Genomic DNA, 12,985 nt, shown 5'->3' with positions numbered 1-12,985 from the left:
CCATTCATTCCTGCTCCCATTACTTCACCAACTGTTTGAGCATATACAGTATCCTGTTCTACATGCAGTCAGTACCACATGTTGTGCAGTGTAGCCTCAGCTTCAAACCTACATCTACAGCTGCTGAATTCCATGAGCTGAAGCCATCCAGTTTGGTTCCACTTGAGTGGTGCATGCTTGCAAGTGGCCTTTTTGTGCTTATGGCCATGGACAGAAGTAATGCAGAACGGTGGATTCATACATGATGACATGAGGCAACACACTGCTACTAGGAACCTTGGGAAGTGGAATTGTGGAATCATCTCCATGTTTTCTGCAGTTTGGGTGCAAAATTTACAGGATTGAAGCATAAAATTATTTTTTTCGCCGGGAAGGCTGAAGGAGGCCAACCGAGTATATTAAGAAGGAGTAAAAGTTACAAGAAAAAACATCAAAATGCACCAAGGTGCATTGCCATACACCACGCGCTACCACCCAAGCACAAACCGCTAGGGTGAAGCCTAGCACCAAACGACCCCCGCTAAGCGTGGCCGAACGCCGCTAGGCCTACGGCAACACCACACAGACGAGGCTCCGAAAACAATGCCACCACGGTGCTCACGACATCCAAGGATACCGCCATCGCCCATCTAAAAAAGATGTGGTTTTCACTCAGAGAAGCTCGTCGAGCAAAGGAGAGGGTAACCCTCGACAACGCCCCAAGGAGGTTACGACGCCCGAAGACGTAGCCACTGCCAGCCCGGTGAACCACTGGACTAGGCTTTCGCTTGATACCCTACACCCTTGACTGCGGATCGCCGTCCACCAACTTAGAACCCCCACACAGACAGATGGCAGCACGCAGCATCCACCACACCGCACCGACGCCCCTACGTCGGCTGACTTCATCGAACCACCACCCCTGAGAGCTAGCCTAGGACGCCTCCGTTCCACCACCCACCGGCCGCCTCGCCAGTTTTGGCCGAAGGAGAACCCAGGACTAGGTGGCATTGCTTCGGCAGCCTGAGCTTCCCCCGCTTACGAGCTGCCGCCTCAATCCAACCTAGAAACTCCCCGCAAAGAAGGGGAGGAGCTCCAGGAAGGGCGAGGGTGCCGACCGGCAACGAGGAAGACGACCCACTGCCGCCAGCTCCCTTTACACTGCCATCTAGGCTTGCACCGACACCGGTGACGCTACTGCTACTCTGGCTCTGGCGCAACCCGTCAACGCCTCCGTCGTCCAACTACCGCGCCCTGCCGCCCACCTGATCGCGAAGGGCACCGCGGCGGCACCCCGGAAGCGAGGACTTGCAGGGCCGCCATGGGGGCATGCGGCCGCCCTGGGCTGTCGCCCTGCCGTTGCACGGGCTGCCGCGCCGAGCTGCGGGCTGCCGTGCCGCCGCCGCTCGGGCAGCCGCGCCGAGCCGCCGGCCGCCCCGCGCCGCCGCCGAGCTGCCGCTGCCGCTCCCAGCCGTCGAGCCGCGGCCGCCACGCCTGGGCTGCCGCGCCGTCGCCGCTCCCAGCCGCCGCCGCCGCCCCCCAGCCGCCGCGCGCCGCCGCGCTAGATCCGTGCGCGGGGTGGCCAGATCCAGCCTTGGCGACCGCCTCCCCACACCATCCCACCGTCACACCTCTGGCCGCGGTGAGGGTCTTCGTCGGCTGCGCCCCGTCCACGTCGCGCCGGGGTGGGATACGCCAAGAAGAGGGAGAGCCTCGCCGCCGCCTTCCCTGCTTGCCGCCGGCGAGCTCCGGCGACGGCGAGGCAACGGAGAGGAAGTGGAGGTGCTGGCGGCTAGGGTTTTTTCGCCCCCCGAGCCGCCCGCGCGAGAGCGACGCGGGGGAATCGGTCTTAAGCATAAAATTATTAACTTGCATTGACATAGGACAACACTACCCAAGTACCTACCTTGCTTCTTTCGCTGTTGCAGACAAATAGTTGTTCAGCATTTTCAGTAGGAAGATCAATACTGATTTACAGAAGTGGCACCCTAGTAGTTTTCTTGCTTTGACATTACAACACTGCTCCATAAATACATAGTACCACTTGTAGTTTTCTTGGAGCTAACTTCTGTCCTTACTAGTGGATGGTGCCATAGTGGCATAGGAGAAGGGACCATTTACACGAACCAAGAATTGAAGTGAAACGGTACATGTAACATGTCCCAATAGCATCTGGGCTATGCTTTTGAAAGCCACTAAGTGAAAAGTGAAAGTAGAAGGAATTAGTTCACCATCAGTTGGTCACACATCATGAAAGTGAAAAAATAAAGAATAACGAGTACTAATAGACATATCATCTTTCTGCCTGTGATTGTAATGAGGTTGCACAGTGCAGTAGATATCACTAATGAAAATATCTCAGTATCTCAATTCTCAACTCTCAAACAGGGTACTGGGAGGAGAATGAATTGGTGCATGTGTTCAATTGCTTTTACTTGAAAACTGGATTGTAATGAGGTTGAGCTAAAATAGTTTAGAATCAAATTTGTCCAATAGAGCAGGCGAGCAGCAGAGTGGATGTGCCTCTAATAATTGAATATACAAATAACTTGACAAGAATGCAGCAAATTTCAAGAAAATTTTCAATGATCCACCTAGCAGCACAGCATCGTTTCACTAGATAAGTATATATACAAGATTATCCCCTCCTCCTTTTCCGGGCTTGGGACCGGCTATGTCATTAAAATCACACCTAAAGTGACATAGGCGGAGTTACCTACACAGCTACAAGAAGAAGAAGAAGAAGAAACACACACAAATCATAAAAAAAAAACATGAAATACATTTCATGAGGTAAAGCAAATACCCCTGTTTTTTTTCTTTTTTTTTTGCTTAGTTTTCCCTTTTTTTGGATTTTTCTTTTTCTTTCTTTTTTTTGGATTTCTTAAATCTTCCATAGATCGGTAACTAGGTAAAGATAACAAATAAATAAGAAAGTGCCTGCACTGCCCAAATCTTCGAGATTAGCAACCTACAATATAAACAAGCACACACAAATTAAGCATCGCTATATATAAGCAATTTGGTACTTCAATAACTTAGTTAAGGAAAATAAAATACAAGTGTGGTCAGTTTTTGCAACAATCATGTTTTCTGGAGTTAAACCTACCAGACATCAAGAAAAAAAATAGTCTAAGAAAAAGCCACATATGAACTACACATAAGCATGTAGGCAGGGCAATGTACCCTGCTTATTTTTTTTTTTGTTAGGGATATAACTAAAATATTAATCAATTGGAACAAATACAAAGGCATTTAGGCAGCTTTTATTTTCCAAACAAACCTTAGTGGCCTAGGAGCAGATGTTGGGCGCTGCCCCTTTTGTGTTCAATGTCCTGCTGCCAACAGGCTGCAGGCCGAAAATCTATAGAATTGGGCGTTGTATCGCTTGCAAGTCTAAAATGACCGTTGTATATGCCTAATATTTTGCACAGTTGAAATATTTCATGAAAAATTGATGTCTCTACTTGTTTTTACAAGATAATATGTGCTCCCTTCAATGTCTCCTATGTACATGCATAGTCTCGATACAAAACACACTTGGGTCATTGAGGGCTAAATGCAAGTAAACTGTTCTGCATCTGAACTAAATGATATTTATTTGTTGGCCCATATATCTCCTTTACTTATGCAGTTTGTGTACCAAAGGTGAAAAAATGATTCTCCCTAACTACCTCAAGTCCTTGGATGGATATCCATCATTTTATGAAAATCTTGACCATACTGAAATGGTTACATGCAGCACTAATGAAAAAAAAAACAAAATCATATAGGTCATTAAACAATCAGTCAATGCACACAACATGAACAACTAAGGAAACTATCAAACGCTAGATTAGCTGCATACAACTGAAGAGCAGAGGGGCAGGATGAATGTACAACCCAATGATTAGTTTATTCCAGTTGAAAAATCCCAAGCAATTAGTGTACATACCTTGTGCCATCTAAATTAATTGAGTCTCAGAGCCACTCGATGACCTCCAGCTCATGCTCATCTCCATGGAGCTGGCGGTGCTGCTCCTGAAGCCCAGGGACCCACAGCTGAGAGATCTCCTGCATATCCTCGTCCAGCCATAGCTGCTCCAAACCGCCCAACTCCTCAACATGCCTCAAATTCAGGCAATGATTTACAAATAGCTCTCTCACTTGGGGAAGGTTGGAGACCCTCTCCAGTCCTTCACATCCTTCAACTTGAAGGAAACCAGAGAGGAATGGGAGGTCCTCCACCGTCTTCAAGCATTTTGCCTCTCTTATAAAGAGCTCCTTCAAGTTGGTGGCCTGCTGTCCAAGCTGTGGTGGGAGACCCCTCAGCTTGGGGCAGCCCATAAGTTCCAACTCATTCAAACAAGGCAGCAGCCACGACGACCTTGGAGTTGGAGACGGGGCTTCCTCCCCCTTTTGCTTCGAAGCAGCAGTTCCATCCTCTCCCCCTTCCTGGGCTGCTGCAGCTGCTTCCTCCTCCTGCACTTCTTCTTCTTCAACAAAGGACCACTCCTCCCACTTGGGCATATCCTTGATGACCAACCATTCGAGCTTGGGGAAAGCAACTGCCTCTGTGGATCTGAGATTACCCTCCCAGCAGCCAACAAATTCGGGTCCAATCTTGGTGATTGCACTTGCTCCCTTAATTTTCAGGTATTTCAAGTTTGGTAGCTGTCCGATTGGTGGAAGCTGCAAGCAGGATTTGCAATCTGAAAGGATCATGATTTTCACTGAAGGCAAACGGGTAATACCAAGCCAGGTGGGGAACCTTCGCCCAAAGAATGATACAATCATAAGATCTTCTAAATTGCGTGGAGGAGTTAACTGCTCAAAGATCATCTCAACATTGCTAATGCCTTTCTCTGAATATTCTTCATCAGTGGGTTTGGTGCAGCATAGATTTAGTTCTTTCAGATGCTTTTTGTCAGTTAGCAACAATGCATCTGTACTGCTCCAAGGAGTTGCTCTTTCCAATTTGTTCAAGTCAAGCCGGCGCAACTATGAAAGATGAGCTAACTCCTGCAAGTTCCATCCGTCTTGCATTTTAGTATTGTCACTTCCACCACCGATAGGAAATCCATCTAAATCATTGAGAAATTTCAGTCTTCCTATCCCTTTTGGAACCTGGTTTATTGGAGTACCAGCAAGACCAAGCCGCCTTAAGTTGCATAACTGAGTGGTTGCCAAAGGAAGGCTGTGTAAATATTTACACCTCTTCAAGTTCAACATTAGAAGGTTTTGAAGGGAACCAATGGACTCTGGGAAACAAGATATGTTGGTTCCATCAAGATCAAACAAACGTAAATGTATTAAATTTCCAATATAATCTGGTATTGTTTGCACAAGTGAGTCACTTAGATCCAAAACACGAAGATAACTTAATCTCATGAAAAATGTGTTATCAACTCCCTGTAACTTATGATCAGTTGTAAAAGTTCTCAACTTAATTTCCTCCTTACCTGTGCAAGGTATGACCACCGTGTCTTTCTCTCCGACAACTAACATGCGTCGCAGTTTACATATAGTATTGTCTACTAATGGTTTTAGATCTCCAATATAACATTCTTCCCTTGATAGATAACAAGCAAGTTGCCTTATGAGATCATGCATTTTGCATATACTCTGATCAAAAGATGTGTCAACTGGTTGGAGGAGATTCCTACTTATTAGCTCATAGTAGTATTCTTTTGCTGTATCTTCTAGTAGTTGATCTTTGTGCACTTCTACAAAACCTTCAGCAACCCACATCATGATAAGCTCATCACGTCTCAAGAACCAGTCTTCAGGAAATAAGATACAATAAAGAAAACATTGCTTCAAATGCTGTGGTAAATCATCATAACTTAGATATAGAGCACCACTTATTTCCTTAGGGAGTTTTGCCCTGGACCAAACGTTTTTAGCTAAAATCGTATTCCATTCGTTCTCTGTTTTATCTTTGCTTGCCAAAACTCTAGCAGTAACCTTGATTGCAAGAGGTAGCCCACCACATTTCTGAACAATCTCAATCCCTATGTCTCGCAGATTTTTCACTTCTTTCTCGTCCTGAATGTTCATGCTTTTCCAGAGTAGCTCCCAACCAACAGCTGGTGACATTAGGTCAACACGATGTGCTTCCTCAACCCCAATTTCCCTAGCGACAGTATCTTGCCGAGTAGTTATCAAAATTATTCCTGAGGTTGCAGCATGCAATGGAGTTCGTAGTACATTGGTCCATACATCGGAATGCCATAGATCATCCAACACAAGGAAAAAACCCTTGTCTTTAATAGCTGATTCAAGCTTGCTTTGGAGCTCTCCAACTGATTCTTCTTGTTTGTGTTGAATCTCCATGGTTCTAAGTAGTTGTTTCAAAACAGAGACTGGGGTGTAGTCCTGAGAAACACAAATCCAAGCATGTTTGTTGAAGGTTCCTTTTAATTTCTGATCATTGAATACTTTCTGAGCTAGTGTTGTCTTTCCAACTCCCCCTGTTCCAACAATAGCGAGCTTATAGGCCTTCTCTTCCTTGTGTGCAACCACCAGGCTCACCAATTTTCTACAGGCATGCACTATCTCTTTGCCCACAAGGTTGGGTTCAACAATGTGAGATGTTTTTCTCAGTTCTGATGTTGAACCTTTATCAGCTGGCTGTGTATTCTCAAGTGTTGCAAATATTCTATCCTTTGCTATTTCCTCTAATTTCTTGTTTAGGCTTCTAATTTTATCACCAATCTCATGGCGAACTGGAATATTGGAAAAGCAAGAGAGAAGTGAAAGCCCACTGCATGCAGTTGATTTTCTTGGTGAACAAGAATGATCATTCAATCGCTTCCTTCCTTCAAAACTAGCCAAATCGATAATGTCATCAGCATCATACATAGCATCTTTTAGCCGAGAAATCCAATTGTGTACTGCTGAGTCTTCCATGCCCCTTCGCTCAGCATCACTGATAAAACATTGTATTTGTTTCATTCTATTCTGTAGTTTTCTGAGTTCTTCTTCTACACCTAAAATTAATATTGCCTCCTCTGTAATGATCCCTTGCAACTTGTTTACGCATGATCCAATCAAAGAGCCCATTATGGTTGCCATGGAGAAACTTGTTGATGGTGATCCACCAAAATTTCCAAGTAAATTACTTATAAGAATTACACGATCTGAAAATGAACAAAAGTTCAATCAGTTTCAGGGTATCTTTGTAATAGAGGGGCACATCTCGGTAAAGGACTGAAATAATGGTGTTACATTTCGGTAAGTTTTTTAATAAGTTTTTTTTGCCATGTGTTATGAGCAAGTTAGCGTACTGAAGCTAAAAAACTGGAATAATGGGGTTACATTTCGGTGAGCTTCTTGGGTTAAAGGTAAACGAGGAGAAAGAAGTAACCGGCAACAAGTTGAAGGGTTTTACTCAAGTATATATATTGCATGCAAACCTTTTTTTTTTTCAACAATCAGCAGCAGACAGCGTGATGATTTATTGAATAGAGTAGGAAAAAATTACAAGACTAGTGCCCTGGAAGGTAGTAGCTAGGAAAAATATAAAAAAAAAATCCCACCACTACCACCACGCACCGACAGCGCCTACACACAGCAAGGGGAAGGCTAGCACCGACTAACCGCCGCTAGACCAATAAGGAAGCTACAGCCGAGACCGCCCAAAACCAAGCCCTAACAACCGGCCACCAAACTCAGCTCTATCCATGTTTTTTTGGATTGAGGGGGACCACTCTCCCCCCAAAGGCCCGCCAAACTTGCATAAGCTAGGGTGCTGCAGCAAGAGGACAAGGCATCTAGAGCGAGCATACACCAACTGCTGGAGATAAGTTTTGGCAAGAGGGCTTCCTAGGCGGCGTCTCCAAGAAGAAGAGCGACGATGAGCACCGTCGCCGCTGTCAGTCGAGGTCTCAAGGAGAAACAAGATAAGGTTTTCACCTAGCATCCCTACCAGAGGGAGAGGACAGCTCGACAACGCCCCCAAGAGGGAATCCAGTCAACCGTCCCCGTACTGACCCACAAGTAGTGCTTCAATGCTCCGCCACCGGCCAAACCTCCATCGGCGCGTGGAGACCGCTACGCCGAGCAGCCTCACACAAACGTTGGCTGTACCTCCCCATCACGCCAGCCGTGCCTACACGCATCGCGACGGCCTCCCGCCGCCAGCGGTCGCACCACCATGCGGCGTTGCGGCCTCCCGCCATTGCCGGCCGTGCCTCCATGCGACGTTGCGGCCTCCCACCATTGCCAGCCGCGCCTCCATGCGTCACGACAGCCTTCCGCTACCGCCAACCGTTCCTCCACGTGCTATGCCGATCTCCACGCTGCCGGTTGCGCCTCCAGGCTCCATACCAGCCTCCCGCCACCGCCGACTGCGCCTCCACGCGTAGCGCCGGCCTCTCTCGCCAACGGCCACACCTCCTCACGCCACGTTGGGCTGCCCACGGTTGCCATCTCACTGTTGTCCTGTCATCGCCAACCGCGCTGGTTGACACCTCCACAGTCGTGTGTCGCGTCATCTCCATGGCCGCGTGCCACCATACCATTTCCCCAGCCTCACTCCTCTTCGCCACACACTCCGTCATCCGCTCCCCTTCTCAACCCTGGCGGAAGAGCCGCCAGGACGCCGGATCTGGCCGGGAAGGGATGGATCTAGCCGTCGCCACGACCCGCCCTGCTCCGTGGTCGTCGCTCGACCGCTGCAGCCACTGCCCTCCCGTGCGGTGCCGCCGCCCCGCTACCGAAGCTGCCGGCGTCATCTGCGCCGGCCCCCAGGTGTCGTCCGCTGTATGTAGCCGCGACAAGGCCAGCCGCGCCAAGGCCGCCTCCTCCTGCCGCCTATTGCGTCGGCTGCCCAACCCCAGCCAGATCTAGCCGCGGGGACACCGGATATGGTCGGGGAAGCACCGGATCCGCCGCCTCCATGCTAGAGATTGCCGATGGCTTCTGAATCTCCGCATCTTCACCCCCAGGCGGAGACAAAGCATTGTCAGGTTTTGGCCCCGCCGCCACCATCCCAGCCTGCCACTCGGTTTTCTAGGAGGCGAGCACCAGCAGCGGAGAGGTGGAGAGGAGGGTGGGAATAGCGGTGGGCGGTGGCTGGCGGCTAGGGTTTTGCCCGGAGCCGCCGTGTGTGGGCATCACGGAGTGCAAAGCTATTGCTTGCAAATCTTACCTTATGGAGTGATAGTTCAGCATGAAAAGACGTATGTTAATGTTACGTAACAAGGGTCAATAGTATAGTAGCATTCATCTTGCACAGGCTAGAAGTTTGCTCTGACCCATCTACTTGGGATACTCGGCAGACGCAGATTAGCTAGTGAAGATCAAAAGCAACTGAGTTGATACGCCAGTGTAGAATGTATTTCAGAATATTTTTTGCAATAACGACATTCCACATCTCTATCTATAAGTGAAAAATTAATCTCAAAACTTGATTAGGATGAGCCACGTCATCTCACAGTTATGAAAATATCACCAAAAGAAGAGTAGAACACTTGAACTAGATGTAAATCTCTTACCTTACAGAGCGATCATTCAGCATGAAAAGAACATACGGCATATGTATCAACAATCAATAGTATAGCAGCTATCATCTTGCACAAGCAGCCATTTGCTCCAATGACCAACATATCTACTTAAATTCTTGCCAGATTGATATTAATAGAGACCAAAAGCAACTGATTGGATAAGCCAAAGTACAGAACGGCTCTGTAGAAGAACACTACGACGATCCGGTCATCAGGAGAGAACCCAGACTGCAGTGCTACAACTGCAAGAAAAGGGAGAGAAGAAATTATAAGAAGCAGTAAGATGTATGCACATTATGTAAATGCATGTCGAACTAGAATGATTGAGAAAGTTAACTAGAAAACTCAATCGGATAGTACCAGATTTACAGGTACATGTGTTGGCATGCAGTATATATATATGGGCTTACTCAGATGAATCATGAAGGAGGTCTTCCATCCTAGTAGATCTCATCTCAATCAATCAGAATTCAGAAGGCAGACAGAAAGGGGAGCTGCTGATCCTTCAGAATCATCATGACTACAGTCCAAATAAGCAATTGCATATTAGCTTAAATGGAAAACAAAGGAAACAAGTTCATATGTCTTGAGCTTACCCACGGCTGGGTAGGAATGGAGTATAATGCTGCACACTGGAATAAAGCAACGCTACAATGAGTGGTTTAGGACACCTTGAATCCATATATATAGCTGAACATTTTCAGATTAAACAACCGTGGGACCATTCTTCTTTTCTCTTTACCATGGTACTACTATCTAAAAAAAATTGAAAATATTTTTTTTTATCACCGATTTCACAGCAATATGCATGTTTAGAAGGAATTAGCATAAATATACTTTTGTCGTGGAAAGGGATGCACGGTGATTAAGCAAACTCGTGATGGTTTCATGATGTCATCCCAAGTTCGCACGGTGAGTGCGGACTTTGCAAAAAGAAAAGCGAACTTGCAGCGAGTTTGCATACCTATGGTGTGAACTCGTGACGAGTTGGCGAGTTCGCTCCTGCGGAGTGAACTTGCACGCACGGTGTTTCACTTTAATCAATTAATTACTCACTCCGTCCTCCGTCCAAAATTATATGGCATCCTTTTCTTTAGAAAAATTAAACTCGGTAAATTTTGACCAATTAATAGTCATACTAACTATATCTATACAAAGTATTATTATGCATGTTATATTATTAGATTTATATTTAATTTCAAAGTATTTTTATGTTATACTAATTTTATATTCATCATTGAAGACCATGTAAAAGAATATATGTAGTATAATTTAGGACGAAGAGGGTAATTAATTAGCTTCATTAGTAATTAATTAATTATTGACTAATTAATGCTCCAACGAAATTAATTAACTAACACAGGCTTTTTTTTTAGGATTAGGTTTATTGGCTTAGACTTTTAAGTTAGCTTATTGGCTCACATGATTTATAAGCCGATGGATTTAATGTCCTAAGTTTAGTGGTGGAGTTATACATCTACCTCACATAAGGAAAAAAAAGCTTCTCCAACCTAACTTTTGGCTTAATAGTGTTAGAGTGGCTTATGACTAAAAAAGCCAAACAAATAAATTGCATGTTTATTTAGGCTTAGATTTTTCAATTTATAAGTAATAAATTGCATGTTTATTTAGGCTTAGATTTTTCAATTTATAAGTTGACTTATAAGCCTAATAAAAGAGGGCCTAACCCGTTGATTAAGCTGCCAGCCTCGCGCGGCAGCGAGTTTGCAACCTTATAGCAAGACGTTTTTTTTTTTTTTGCCGATTCTTTTTAAACATGTATATTCCTATAAAACAGGTGAAAAATATTCTTTGTCAAATTATTTTCCCTACCATCTCTGATCTAATTAATTTCAATTCATTGCTCACTTTTCTATATATATGCTCTAGTATAACTAACATTCTGTGTATAAAATATCTTTAATCTGTAATATAGAAAATAACAACAAGCAAGTAATTTTGTAAGAAAATTTTAATTTTAAAATAGCTAATTCACACAGTACCTTGTGAACACGTGTTGTAGTAGCTAATTTTGTTGTAGTAACACCATGGGAACACGTGTCATATACTTTGCCCTTTGACGAACGTGAGGTTGGTTACAATGCAAATGCTGAGGCTCTTGAGAGTGTACTTAAATAACAATAATGAAGAAACAACCCACGAGCCAAAACAAGAAAAAAAATATATATTTGAGAAAGCCAGTCGCAAATTCTTTTATGGCTTCCGATGTTATGTCTTTACCGCTCATGTAGTCCTACTTTAAAGTAAGAGTAAATTTCATGTAATTACATGTATTTCGATCAACTACACAAAACTATATATATTTAAGATGTTATATCACAAAATTATAGATTTAGCACTAAATTTATCATAATACTTCATATTTAATACCAAGTATTGTTAAACTACATTATTTAATATTGCACTTATTAACACAAAACTATAGATTTTAGAGTTTAAATCCTAGCACCATTGTTATGTTGGAGCTTTAAAGATTATAGTTTTGTGACTATATTGATTCTAAACTTATAGTTTTATAATAGTTTGTTATAGATTTGTGACAGCTCATCTTAATTTTGTAGCTTTGTGATAAATTTGATATTAAATATGTAGATTTGTACCATATGCACCAGGTTAAATATGTAGTTTTGTGATAGTTCGGTTATAGTATTTGTAGTTTCATGAAATTTACTCAAAGAACAAAGTAGGAATTCTAATGCTAGTAGACCCAACAGATTAGTATGAATCTTTTCGCATGAAACACAGCATTTAGCAGTTTAAAAAGCGTGCCACGAATATCTAAAAGTTTATCACGATTCGAACAGGGCCTTGCGAAAACTTTCTATATGAAAGTTGTTCTAAAATATCAGATTAATCTATTTTTCAAGTTTGTAATAATTAAAACTTAATTAATCACATGCTATTACCACCTCGCTTTGCGTGAAACACTTAATCTTCATTTTCAGGAGATTCAAACACTACCTTTGTGTGTTGCTCTTCATAGCTATATTATACTCAGGTATTGCTACGATTAGCTAGCGCGTGGCTAACGAGCTCGACTCGTAAAAACTCGTTAAGTTAACGAACTAGTTTGGCTCGACTAGTTAACATAACGAGTTAAAAATGTAACTCGACTCAACTCATTAAAAAGTCCGAGGTGACTCATTAAACTCATTACACCGAAATACATGGTTTAAAATTCATATGAATATAATTTGTGATTCTGTGACCAAAGATTATGATTGACATGCTATGTATCATAACTCACAAGATTGTGCTACAATGTATAATTATGAGTTTACGACTTTTACACCTACAAAATATGAACAATTAACTCTATCTTAATACATCATGAGCTCAACGAGCTAACCGAGCAACTCATGAGCTAGCTCGAGTTGGCTCATTAAGCATACAAGTAAAAGTTCAAACTCAACTCGACTCATTAACTGCTCGAGTCGAGCCGAGTTTTACACGAGTTGAGCTAGCTCATGAGTTTCGAGTTTTATTTCCACCTAGCG

General features: G+C 44.0%; 1 pseudogene; it reads right to left on the bottom strand.

Moving 5' to 3' along the window:
- Positions 1-2,377: 2,377 nt before the first annotated feature.
- LOC127754096 (putative disease resistance protein RGA4) lies at positions 2,378-10,109 on the bottom strand (annotated as a pseudogene).
- Between the last annotated feature and the right edge of the window lie 2,876 nt (positions 10,110-12,985).

The sequence above is a fragment of the Oryza glaberrima genome, chromosome 11 (assembly GCF_000147395.1).
Source record: "Oryza glaberrima chromosome 11, OglaRS2, whole genome shotgun sequence".
Classification (NCBI taxonomy): domain Eukaryota; kingdom Viridiplantae; phylum Streptophyta; class Magnoliopsida; order Poales; family Poaceae; genus Oryza; species Oryza glaberrima.
The sequence above is the reverse complement of the archived record's forward strand: the minus strand, read 5'-3'. Positions and strand labels throughout refer to the sequence as shown.